Genomic DNA, 13,787 nt, shown 5'->3' on the forward strand with positions numbered 1-13,787 from the left:
AGAAAAATGTTATTCTGTTCTTGCATAAACCTTGCTGTGTTCTTACACAGAGGATTCTGGTTGCCACTCCCAACATTGTTTATAAGCTAGTAGAGAAGAACTGAGGGGAACAATTAAAGTAAGGATGGGCAGAAAAAACTGAGATTACTACTACTACTAGCTGGCTATGTGCCTGGTCCTGAGCAAGAGCTCATCACACAAAACACTTGCTTCTTCAAAATCACCTAGAGGCTAACTACTATCGTTACCCCCAACGCCTGTTATAGACAGGGAAAGAAGGTACGGAGAGGTTGAGTAATTTGCTCACTGTTAGAGAACTAACACAAACGAGGTCTAGAGATTCTTGGACCTGGGCACTCTGATTCCAGAAACTGTGCATCTCAGCACTGCGTTCTGTCCCTTTGTGTGTGTGTGTTAATGCCCTCCCAAACAACTGCCATCCCAAAGGACCACACACTGGGTGGCTTCAAACAACAGAAATGTGTTCTCTCGCTGTTCTAGAGGTCAGAAGTCTGACACCAAGGTGTCCACAGGGCACTGCTCCCTCTGCAGGCTTTTGGGGAGTCCTTCCTTCCTTGCCTCTTCCTGGCTCTGGGTGTTGCCGGCAACACTTGGCATTCCTTGGCTTTCGGCTGCATCGTCCAGTCTCTGCCTTCGGCTTCACGTGCCGTCTTCCTGTGTATCTGAATTCGCATGGCTGTCTTCTTAGAAGGACACTAGTCTTGCTGTATTAGGGGCCCACTCTACCACAGTGTTATATACTGTTTTTTTGTTTTGTTTTGTTTGTTTGTTTTTTTGAGGTGGAGTCTCACACTGTTGCCCAAGCTGGAGTGCAGTGGTGCAATCTCAGCTCACTGCAACCTCTGCCTCCCAGGTTCAAGCAGTTCTCTGCCTCAGCCTCCATAGTAGCTGGGATTACAGGTGCCCACCACCACGCCTGGCTAATTTTTTTGTATTTTTAGTAGAAATGGGGTTTCACCATCTTGACCAGGCTGGTCTTGAACTCCTGTCCTTGTGATCCACCCACCTTGGCCTCCCAAAGTGCTGGGACTACAGGCGTGAGCCACCGTGCCCAACCATATACTCTTTTTTTAAAAAAAATAAAATTCTGGATACATAGTAGATGGATATATTTACCAGGTACGTGAGATATTTTGATACAGCCATGCAATGCATAATAATCACATCAGGGTAAATGGGTATCCACCACCTCAAGCATTTATCCTTTCTTTATGTTACAAACAATTCAATTATACCCTGATTTTTGAAAAATGTACGATAAGCTATTGTTGACTGTAGTCACCCTGTTGTGCTGTCACATACTGGATCTTACCCTTTCTATCTAACTATATTTTTGTACACATTTACCATCCTCAGTTCCCCCTCACACCCCACTGCCCTTCCCAGCCTCTGGTAACCATCATTTTACTCTCTATCTCTATGAGTTCAATTGTTTTAATCTGTTTAGCTCCCACAAATAAGAACATCTGAAGTTTGTCATACTGGCTTATTTCACTTAACATAATGACCTTCATTTTTTTATGGCTGAATAGTACTCCATTGTGTGTACATAATACAATCTCTGTGTTTATTCGTCTGTTGATAGACACTAGGTCACTTCCAAATATTGGCTGTGCAATAAACATGGAAGTACAGATATCTCCTTGACATACTGATTTATTTGCTTTTGGGCACATACCTAGCAGTGGGATTGCTGGGTCATATGGTAGATTTATGTTGAGTTTCTTGAGGAACCTCCAAACTGTTCTCCAAAGTGTTTGTATTAATTTGCATTCCAACTAACACTGTACAAAAGTTCCCTTTTCTCCACAACTTACTGGTATTTGTTGTTGCCTGTCTTTTGGAATGTAATCCCAGCACTGTGGGAGGATGAGGCAGGAGGATAGCTTTCGTTATTCTGGGTGTTTTGTGGGTCCCTAGAAATTTTAGAATTTTTTTCTATTTCTGTGAAGAATGTCACTGATATTTTTATAGGGATTGCATTGAATCTGTAGATTGTTTTGCGTAGTATGGGCATTTTAACAATATTGATTCTTTTAATCCATGAACATGGAATATCTTTCATTTTTGTGTGTCTTCTCCAATTTCTTGCATCCACGTTTTATAGTTTGCATTGTAGAGGTCTTTCACTTCTTTGGTTAGGTGTATTCCTAGATATTTTGTTTTATTTGTAGCCATTGTAAATGGGATTACTTTCTTGATTTCTTTTTCAGATTGTTCACTGTTGGAATACAGAAATGCTACTGATTTTTGTATGTTGATTTTGTATTGTGCAACTTTGCTGAATTTGTTTATCAGTTCTACTGGCTTTTTGGGAGGGTCTTTAGGTTTTTCCAAATATAAAATTATATCATCTGCAAACAAGGATAATTTGACATCTTTCTTTCCAATTTGGATGCCCTTTATTTATCTCTCTTGTCTGATTGTTATAGCTAGGACTTCCAATGCTATTTTAAATAACAGTGGTGAAAGTGGGCATCCTTTTCATATTCCATATCTTAAGGAAAGGCTGTCTTTTTTTCTGTATTCAGTACATACTAGCTGTGGGTCTGTCATATATGGTTTTTATTACGTTGAAGTATGTATCATCTACATCTAGTTTCTTTGAAGGTTTTTATCATCAAGATATGTTGAATTTTATTAAATTTCAGCATCATTGGAAATGATCATGTGGGTTTTGTCATTTGTTCTGTTGATAAAATGTATCATGTTGATTGATTTGCGTATGTTGAACCATTCTTGCATCTCTGGGATAAATCCCACTTGGTTATGATGAATAATCTTTTAAATATGTTATGAATTTAGTTTGCTAGTATTTTGTTGAGGATTTTTGCATCAATGTTCATTAGCTATATTGGCCTGTGGTTTTCTTTTTTTTGACGTGTCTTTGTCTGGTTTTGGTATTAGGATAATACTGGCCTCTGTATTAGTCTGTTCTCACATTACTATAAAAAAAATACCTGAGACTGACTGATTTATAAGGAAAGGAGGTTTAATTGATTCACAGTTCTGTATGGCTGGGGAGGCCTCAGGAAATTTAGAATCATGGTGGAAGAGGAAGTAAGCATGTCTTATGTGGCAGCAGGCAAGAGAGAGAAACAGGTGTGAAGAAGGAACTGTCAAACACTTAGAAAACCATCGGCTCTCATGAGAACTCACTCACTATCACAAGAACAGCATGGGGGAAACTGCCCTCAGGATGCAATCACCTCCCACCAGGTGTCTCCCTTGACACACGGGGATTATGGGAATTGCAACTGGAGATGAGAGGTAGGTGTGGACACGGAACCAAACCACATCAGCCTTCTAGAACGAGTCTGGAAGTGTTCCCTCTTCCTGTTTTTGGAATAGTTTGAGTGCGATTGGTAAGAATTCATATTGAAATGGTTTTACAAAATTCAGAAGTGAAGCCTTCGGGTCCTAGGCTTTTCTTTGCTGAAAGACTTTTTGTTTTTATTATGGCTTCAATCTCATTACTTGTTACAGGTCTGTTCAAGTTTCGGATTTCTTCATGGTCCAATCTTGCTTGGTAGGTTGTATGTTTCTAAGAATTTATCAACTTCTTCTAGATTTTTCCAATTTATTGGCATATAGTTGCTCATAGTTAGTCTCTAGTGATCCTTTAAATTTCTGTGCTGTTGACTGTAATGTCTGGCTTTATTTCTTTGAATTGCTTCTCTTTTTTATTAGTTATGCTAAAGGTTCGTCAATTTTGTTCATCTTTAAAAAAACAGTTTTTCTTTCGCTGATCTTTTTCATTGTTTAGTTTCAATTTCATTTATTTTTTCTCATATTTTTATTATTTTTTCTTCTACTAATTTTGGGTTTGGTTTGCTCTTGCTTTTTTAATTCTTTAAGATGCATAGTTAGGTCATTTATTTGAATTTTTTCTACTTTTTTGAGATAGGTGCTTATATCTATAAACTTACCTCTTAGTACTTTCACTGTATCCCATAGATTTTTGGTTTGTTCTGTTTACAGTTTTATTTGTTTCAAAAAATTTTTAAATTTCCTTTTTAATTTCTTCATTAACCCACTCGTCATTCAGGAGCATCTTTTAAAATTTCCATGTGTTTGTATACTTTCCAAAATTCCTGTTGCTATTGATTTCCAATTTTATTTCATTGTGGTCAGAGAAGATACTTACATGATTTCAATTTTTTAAAATGTTTCAGGATTTGTTTTGTACCCTAACATAGGCTCTATACTTGAGAATAATCTGTGTGCTAAGGAGAAGAACCTGTGTTCTGCAGCTGTTGGATGAATCGTTCTGTAAATATCTACTAGGTCCATTTGGTTAATAGTGCAGTTAAATCCAATATTTATTTGTTGATTCTCTGTCTGGAAGATCTGTCCAGTGCTGAAAGTGAGGTGTTGAAGTCTCCATATATTATTTTGTTGGGGTCTATCTATCTCTTTTAACTTGAATAATATTTACTTTATGTATCTCGATGTTCCAGTGTTGGTTGCATATATATTTACCATCATTGTATCTTCTTGCTGAATTGATTCCTTAATCATTATATAGTGACCTTATTTGTCTCTTCTTACAGTTTTTGTCTTGGAATCTGTTTTGGCTGATGTAAGTATAGCTACCCCTGCTCATTTTTTTGGTTTCCATTGGCATGGAATGTCTTTTTCCATCTCTTTATTTTTAGTCTCCGTGTTTCTTGTAGAGAACAGATTATTAGGTCTTGTTTTTTCATCCATTCAGCCACTCTGTCTTTTAATGAGAGAGTTTAGTCCATTTGCATTAAATGTTACCATTGGTGAGCAAATACTTACTTCTACCATTTTGTTAGTTGTTTTCTGGTTGTTTTGTGGCCTTTTCTTCCTTCTTTCCTTTCTTCCTTTCTGCCTTTTAGTGAAGGTGATTTTCTCTGGTCAGTTGATTTAAGTTTTTGCTTTTCATTTTTGTACATGTATTGCATGATTTTGGATTTAAGCTTGCAGATACTGTCTTATAACCCTTCATTTTAAACTGATGTAATGTAAAAACTGATTGCATAAATGAACAAACATGCAAAAAGAAAACTAATGAAAACTCTACATTTTAATTTCATCCCCCCTGCTTTTTAACATTTTGTTTTCTCTCTCTTTATCTTATTGTACTATGTCTTGAAAAGTTGTTGTAGTTACTATTTTTGATAGATTCATCATATAATCTTTCTACTTAAGACGAGAGTAGTTTACAAACCACAACTGCACTACTGTACTATTCTGTGTTTTCCTGTGTGCTTACTATTACCAGTGAGTTTTGTACCTTCGGATGATTGCTTCTTGCTCATTAACATGCTCGTCTTTCAGAATAAAGAACTCCCTTTGGCATTTCTTGTAGGTAGGAGAGGCCTGGTATTGATAAAATCCCTCAGCTTTTATTTGTCTGGGAATATCTTTGTTTCTCTTCAGGTTTGAGGCATATTTTTGATGGGTATACTATTCTAGGATAAAAATTTATTGTTTTTTGATTTTTTCCTTCAGCACTTTAAATTATGCCATGCCACTCTCTCCTGCCCTGCCCTGTGAGGTTTCCACTGAGAAGTCTGCTGCCAGATGTACTGGAGCTCCTTTGTATGCTATTTGTTTCTTTTCTCTTGCTGCTTTTAGGATCCTTTCTTTGTTCTTGACCTTTGAGAGTTTGATAATGAAATATCTAGAGGTAGTCTTCTTTAGATTAAATCTGCTTGATGTTCATTCTATAACCTTCTTGTACTTGAGTGTTGCTATATTTCTCTAGATTTAAGAAGTTCTTTGATATTTTCCCTTTAATAAACTTTCTACCCCAATCTCTCTCTCTACCCCCTCTTTAAGGCCAATAACTCTTAGATTTGCTCTTTTGAGGCTACTTTCTAGAACTTGTAGGCTTCTTTTATTCATTTTTATTCTATTGTCTGTCTCCTCTGACTGTTGTGTGTTTTCAAACAGCTTGTCTCAAGATCACCAATTCTTTCTTCTTCATGATTAACTGTGCTTTTAAGAGACTTTGATGCATTCTTCAGTATGTAAATAGCTTTTCTCAGCTCCAGGATAACTGTTTGATTTTAAAAAAAAATTTCAATCTCTTTGTTAAAGTTATCTAATAACTTTAACTTGGTTATTAGTAACTCTAATAACCAAGTTACTAATAACCTTTGATACTTGGTTATCAAAGTAATGGATACTTTGAGAAAGCATCCATTTTGAATTCTCTGAAAGATCACACATTTCTGTCTCTCTAGGATTGGTCCCTTGTGTCTTGTTAAGTTTGTTTGGTGAGTTCATGTTTTACTGGATGGTACTAATGCTTGTAGGTGTTTACCAATGTGTGAGCATTGAAGAGTTGGGCAGTTATTGTAGTCTTTGCAGTCTGGGCTTGTTGGTGCCCATCCTATTTGAGGAGTCTTTCCAGTTATTTGAGGAGACTTGGGTATTGGTCACTGCAACCATATCTGCTTTAGGAAGCATCCCAAGCCCAGTAGTGTTATGTCTCTTGCCGACTCATAGAGGGACCCCCTTGGTGGTCATGGATCATATCTGAAAGAATTTCCTGGATTACCAGGCAGAAACTCTTGTTCTCATTCTTTACTTTCTCCCAAACAAATGAAGTCTCTCTCTCTCTCTCTCTTTCTCTCTCTCTTTCTCTCTGTCTCTCTCCCTCTCTGGGCTAAGCTGCCTAGAGCTGGAGAGGGGTGACACAAGCACCCCTGTGGCCACCACCACTGAGACTGACCCAACGTCAGCACAGCACTGGGTTTCACCCAAGGCCTGCAGTTACCACAGCCTGGCTACCATCTATGTTCACTGAAAGCACAAGGGCTCTACAATCAGCAAGTGGCTAATCCAACCAGGCTTGTATTCTTCCCTTCAGGGCAGCAAATTTCCCCTAGCCTGAGACAGGCCCAGGAACGTCATCTGGGAGCCAGAGCCTGGAGTTGAAAACCTTAGGAATGTACCTGGTGCTCTAATCTACTGTGGCTGAGCTGACACCAAAGCCTCATGAAAAAGCCCTTCCCACTCTTCCTTGCCCTTTCCTCAAAGAAGTCTGTCTGCGTGGCCACCACCACTCCAAGACCATGGCAAATATTGCCTGGCTACCACCAATGTTCACTCAAGACCCAAGGGCTCTGCAGTAAGCTTGTGGTGGCTGCTGCCCATCCCAAGTCTCTCCCTCCAGGGCAGTGGGGTTTTCTCTGGCCCAGGGAAGGTCCAGGAATGCCACCCAGAAGCTAAGGCCTGAAACTGGGGACCCCAGGAGCCCATTTGGTGCTGTAATACCACTGTGGCCAAGCTAATACTCAAGCTGTAAGACAAAGTCCCCTTTGTTTTTTCCTCTCCTTTCCTCAAGCAGAAGGGGTCTGTCTCCATAGCCGCCACAGCTGGGGATATGCTGGATCACACCTGAAGTGAGCACATCTGAGTCTCATCCAAGGCCTGTGGTGGGTACTGCCCGGTTACCACTGCTGATTATTCAGGGCTCATGTGCCCTTTAGTTAACAGGTGATGAATTCTTCTGGGACTAGGTTCTTCCCTTCAAGGCACCAGATTCTCTTCTGGCCCAGGGTTTGTCTAGAAAAGTCATCCAGGAGCTAGTGCCTGCAATGGGTGGGGGGTGGGCCTTAGGTCTGCCTGGTGCCCTGTTCTTCTATGGATGAGTTTTTATCCAAGTTATGAGACAACGTCCTCTTGACTCTCACTTCTCTTCTTTTTAAGCAGAGGGGACGAGGCTCTCCTGGAGGTGTTACCTTCACTGCTTGTGATTGGGGTGGCAGTAACACAAGTACTCCTTTGGCTGCCCCAGTTGTCCCACAGTCACTGCACTCTCTCTCCCCCAAGCATACAGATTCTCTCTCCACACAATGTGGCTGCTGCCAGGAAATGGGCAAGGGATGGTGTAGACAATTCAAGACTTTCTTACCCTCTTCAATGTCTCTTTCCTTGATATGATGTTAAAACCAGGTACTGTAATTGCTCACCGTTTTTCAGTTCCTGTAAAGGTGCTGTTCTGTGTGTATTTTGTGTGCTTTTTGTTCAATTTCATGTTCCTGCAGGAAGAATGCTTGCTGGAGGCTTCTATTTGACCATCCTGCCCTGTCTCTTCTCTGTGTCATATGCTCCTAAATAATGACATCTGCAACATTCTGAAGTACTGGAGGCTAGGACATCAATATATCTTTTAGGAGTGAGGGGACACAATTTGACCCATAACTACATGCTACATATATTTTTTAAAAGATTACTTATGGTATGCAGACTCACAGAGCTGATACAGGTTGAGATATATTCATATATATCTTTATTTCCCTCAACATTTGTGTGTGTGTGTATATATGTGTGTGTGTGTATGTGTGTGTGTATATATATACATATATATATTCAATTTAGATAGATTTTATGAATGATTTCAGGTAGAGAAAAAAGTATGTATCTGGAATCTTTTACTTAGTACTATATTGAGCAGAAAATAACATTCAGCACAAATTAGAATTGGCTTAAAGTTGCCTGAAAAGAAGCATGGGCTCCAGGGGGTCTAGCTTTTTGTTTCCTAAGTCTTTCTTGCCCTTGTTCATTACCTGTCTTTCTCTACTGTGCTGTAATCCCCTAAAGGGGAGAATCAGTGATCCCTTGGTTTCATACGTCAACACCTGCCATAGTGTTTCGTGCATGCTGGATACTCAAAGAGGGTCAAATCAGTCTTAGAGTTTAGAATTGATCAGTTTCACAAAGCTAGGTAAATGCATGGAGCCGAATTCTGATGCTGCTAACAAGAAAAGGTCTTGTGTGCAATTGAAAGACATTACCAACTTCCCATTATTAATACTCTACCACAAACATAGTTTGCTGATGTGGGAAATTTTTTAGTAGACCCTCAGAGATTTCTAAGTATTTTACCCTAACTAGGGGGTCAAGAGTGGTCCACACCCCTTTAACAGTGCTGCTGTTTCTTTGAGGTGACTAGAGTGAGAAAATGAAAAGGGAAATGACATATTTACAGATTTAGTGCAAATTATGAAAATATTTATTCTGGATATTTACTGGGAAATCTGTTTCCTTGGGAGTCCTTGGATTGTGAGTCACCCCTGAGATCTGTCTTTGTCATGCACCTAGAACATCTGGAGGTATAATTTGGCGAACGAAAACACCACAGACCACAGGATTTGGAGCCTATTTAACAACAGTGTTGTCAGGTTAGGAACCCTGGTTTTTGCTATCCTGGGCCTGTGGGGCAGAAATGCAGAAGATGACTTTCATAAACCTCTTAGCAGTAACTGCTGGGCAGTACCTTTCACATTTCCTTTGCTTTTGGAGATGTTCTTGTTTGCCTTTTTCACACAGCTATGCATAAGAGAAATGTTTGTTTTAATGTTGTTTAACAAATACTCATATAGCATCGCCTATGTGCTAGGTGGATACTATTCTAAGCACGTTTGCTGGGGAGAAAATATTGCTCTATTTATCCCATGCCTGAAATAAGACACAGAGTTCCAAACTGGATCTGCTGGCTTCAGTTTAACTTAGTTTTGACATAATAGTGAAACATTTAAAGATCTGGTTTTTTCACCCCAAGAGATGAAAACTCTTCCTTCTCTAGGTTTCAAGCATTAACCCCTTAATCCGGTTACTGTGGCCACATGACAAATCTCCTCAAGAGCTCACACCTTCAGGCTTCAGCACTGTGTGGAAGTGCTCTGCAGGGATGGTTCATTCCGGCTCTAGTTGGTATCAGCTGGGGAGGCTCAAAGGTCACAGTCATCTGCAGGCCTCACACTCCCATGCCAGGGGTCAATGCTGCCTCTTGCTGATACCTTAGCTGGCCTTAGGCTGGAACAGTTTCATGTAGCCTTGCTGTGTGGCCTCAGCTCCCTACAACATGGTGGTCAGCTTCTCAGGGTGGGCATGGAGAGAGAGATGAATAGAAGCTGGTTGCCTTCTATCACCTCGCCTCAGAAGTCAAAGGCGCCTCATTGCTGCCAGGTTTTATCTGTTGAGGAGTCACAAAGGCCTGCCAATTTCAGTAGGTAGGAAAATAGACTCTCTTGATGAGGCACCACAAAGTTCTTGAAGAACATGTGAGCCTAGAAATACCCCTGTGGCTCTTCCAGAAAAATCCTATCTCTTCCACCCATGAAGTTCAACCCACTCTGCCACCAGTACTTCTAGCTCTGTAAACAGTTAGACACAGTGAAACACTCCTTTGTGTGTCTAGGTGATTTTCCTTTTATTTAAATTTTTATTCAGCATGGAGAGATTCTTCTGCTTTATATTTAATCAACCTTTGATGACCTATTGCAGCCTCCCATGTGACCTTTGTTTCCAACTCTGGTGTGCACTAAAGAAATCTTTCTGACCTTCTGTTTCTCTGAACTCCTGTTTCTTCTTAAATTCCTTTCTCAGTAATTCAAAAAATTACCATGGAATTTTTGGGTGGGAAAGTTTAGTGATTATATAATCCACAATCGTTACTTACAGACTGAAAACTCAGGCCCCAAGAGAAGGGACACAGGTATCTGGGGGAAAGAGTTCTGTTAGAATTCACATAGCCTGATACTTACATTGGTGCTTATTTGATATGCCCCTAACCTTTAACTTCTGTATTTTGAAACAATGGTGACACTAGAATTTTGTAAACTTTTTACATCTATACCTATCTATCTCTGTCATCTATCTGTCTCCTAATGATCTATCTCAACCAGGAGGTATATTTTAGTATTTTGAACATAGCATACATTGGGAAAATGTATTCCTTTGCAGATCCAGAAAGCCTTTTTTAAATATCCTAAAAACCTACCAGTGGAATGGAATACACACACATGCACACACACACACACACCCACCACACTTCTATATTGCCAAGAAAGAAGCAAGAATTTTTTCCCAAGGTATGTCATCCTGTAACACTCTGAACACGATTGCATGTTATACTGGGCATTTCGATGCTATGATTTCAGCGTGGTGGTCATATTACTCCATTTCCGGCAGTGCCCTAGCCCCTCTGTACTGACCTATGCAGGGATTTGCAGGGTGGGGTGAAGAATGGGGAGCGCAGACCCAGAGAGAAGTTTCCTAAGCAGCCGCCTTTCATCTCTGAGGAAGCAGAAACAAATGGCCTTCTCATCTCCTTGCCCCTCCCTCGCTCTCAGCCTCACAGGAAATGCAGAGCTGACTTTGACTGCAAGTTGCAAGGTTTTTATTTCCCAAGAGTTACCACAGATGCTTGTCTGGCCGGTTGAATGGAGCCTGCCATGTGCTGAAATAAAGTGATTTAAAGATCTTTTTCTGGCTCGGGGAAAACGCCGCGGCACAGCTTCCAAATGCAGCAACCCTGCACACCCTCACCCTTGCCTCCCCTTCAGGGTCAGGTTTCACACTTGTGAATTCACAGGCGGAGTTCAGAGTCTGTGTTGCTTGGCTGTGAAACTGCTTCCTTAGCCAGGCCGGTTACATCTTAGCTTGGGGCTTATTTTAAGGCCCAGTTCTGAAGCGACGGCACAATTTGTTTCAACCCAACTAGAATGTGCTTCCGACTCGGCAAGGCTTTGGGGTTTAGTCGCACCAGTGTTTCCTGCTGTGTCTCAAGCAAGGTCCCACAGCCACTGTCAAGTACCTACTGGGCAGCCGCCTGAGCTGCGTACATTCCTTCCAGCCTCAGGCAGTGGATTCTGTCGATACTTGTACAGTCTGCATTTTCTGGATTGTTAAAATTCATTTTTATTTTTAGGATATCTATATCTAATATTTATATTCAGCTATATAAATCTCCGTCTCTCATCTACCTATTTATCTATGATCTATCTTACATCTACCTACCTAGTGTCTATGCATCTAGCTAATGCATCTATCCAGCCATCTCTCTCTGTATGTGTCATTATCACCCACCAGCTTCTTGCCAACAGGACTGCTCTTGTAACCTGAGGGAGTAGAACAGAGGGACCTGCCTTGACCTTCCATTTTGCAAGGGGATTGGATGCTAAGGGGCCAGAAGGACTTTGTTAAAACCTCATTCTCAAGAGACAGTTTCCTGACATAGCTCCCGGGGCAGTGACCTGGCAGTGCATCTTTGTAAAACTTTCCCCAGATGTTACTATCTTAAGCGAGGTACAGTTTGCTGGCTCTAGTGGCCATAAGCAATATCTGCAAGGCTGAGGAACCAGAAGCCAAGTGAGTCTCAGAGAGAAAGAGTGTGAAGGAGAGGGTAGTAGGTAATGTGTGAGCATCCAAATCCCACCATAATGTGCCCCTAGAGAGGAGCGGATATCAGATTGCTGTCCTGAAAGAAAAAAACCAGTTTTTCTTAACAAGAAAATGCTTTTGGAAATGTCTAGATATGTTAATTCAAAACGTATAGTTTTCCAGCTGACCAAACCAGAGTCTTTTGACGACCTCACTTGTGTTTTCCACTGGCTGAGGTCTTCAGTGTGTCACCTGCAGGACCATGCACGCTGCGCCAATGCCTCTCCGATGCCCTCCAGTTTCCAGTGTCGCGCCTACATCGCCACTGCGTTTTCATGTTCTTGTCTGTCTCCAAAATGTCATTCTAACCCTGCCAATCGAGTTCTGGACTCCTGCAAGGATTACATCATAGCTGAAAAGTGGATCCCTTTTGTTCGCTCTTACTTCAGCAGCCTTCCCCTAGACGTGTTTACTGAAGACAGAGCATTTGGCTGGCTTCGAAAAGCGGGATCCTCCACAGAGACCTCAATGAGAGGCCCTGATTAGCTTCGCAGTAGAGATGACAGGACGACACCCGGAGGTCAGAGACCAGAGAAGCCAGACCTGGCAGCCAGCAGAGAAGCAGCCCTCGAAGGGATATCTGAACCGCAGCCCATGCACTTGTTGGCCCTCAAAGGCTGGCGCCTAGAGGACCCTCGATGTGGTACCAAAGCTGAGCCGCATGACATCCGAGCCACCTTGCCTTTCTCTTGCTGCACCTGAAGGAAGAGGCATCCTCGTAGTGACACCATCGGCCCGTACAAGTAGATACTATGAACAGAAGTAGACAGTTGGCAAAGGTCCTACAGCCTGCTTGTCCTGGGGTGTTTGCCTGAGCTGTGTGAGAAGTTGCAACCGCCTGGCTTTAAAAACCTCGGGAAATCCCCAAAGCCCTTTGTGACATGGAGACTGTGTGTTTTCTTCCTCCACATTTGTTTTTCTCTTCACCAAAGAGCACCCAAGTTAATTAAACCCCAATTAGGCCACAATGAAGATCTAGATCTTGTTCATTCTTGATTCATGAACAAATTAACTGGGGCTGATGGATCCTGATTTCAAATTGCGTGAAAGAAGAAAGCGGTTTCACGCAGCATCACAGCGTTACACGGCGGGGAAATTAAATAGATGTTTTAAAATGACTTGGCATCTGATGATCTGGTTTTTTTTTTTTTTTCTCCTGTATCCAGCAATTTTATCTTGATTGAAATGGATAATTCTACTTGCAAACAACAGATTGAAGGTAGATGGAGGAGATCCTCAATTTGTGAAGGTTTAGTGTCCTGGAACAACTGGGTGGGGAGGACCTGCTAAAGGACTTAGTCCAGTCCCCTCCTTTTATAGAGGAGGAACCAGATTTGCCTAATGCAATTCATGTACTTAGATGCCCAAGAGAACTAGACACACTAGGCTCTCTTCTTTTCCTGGGTTATTACAGAAGGAGTTGTGTGGTTTTGTCATTTTCTACACAAAATGTCTTTGAATAAGTATTTAGAAACCTTTGCTCTGCCAAATATACATACATACATATGCAATTATATTTAAAATATGTATTTATTTAAATATATTAAGAACCCTATAAG

This window comes from Colobus angolensis, unplaced genomic scaffold (genome assembly GCF_000951035.1).
Source record: "Colobus angolensis palliatus isolate OR3802 unplaced genomic scaffold, Cang.pa_1.0 Scaffold53, whole genome shotgun sequence".
NCBI classification, from domain to species: domain Eukaryota; kingdom Metazoa; phylum Chordata; class Mammalia; order Primates; family Cercopithecidae; genus Colobus; species Colobus angolensis.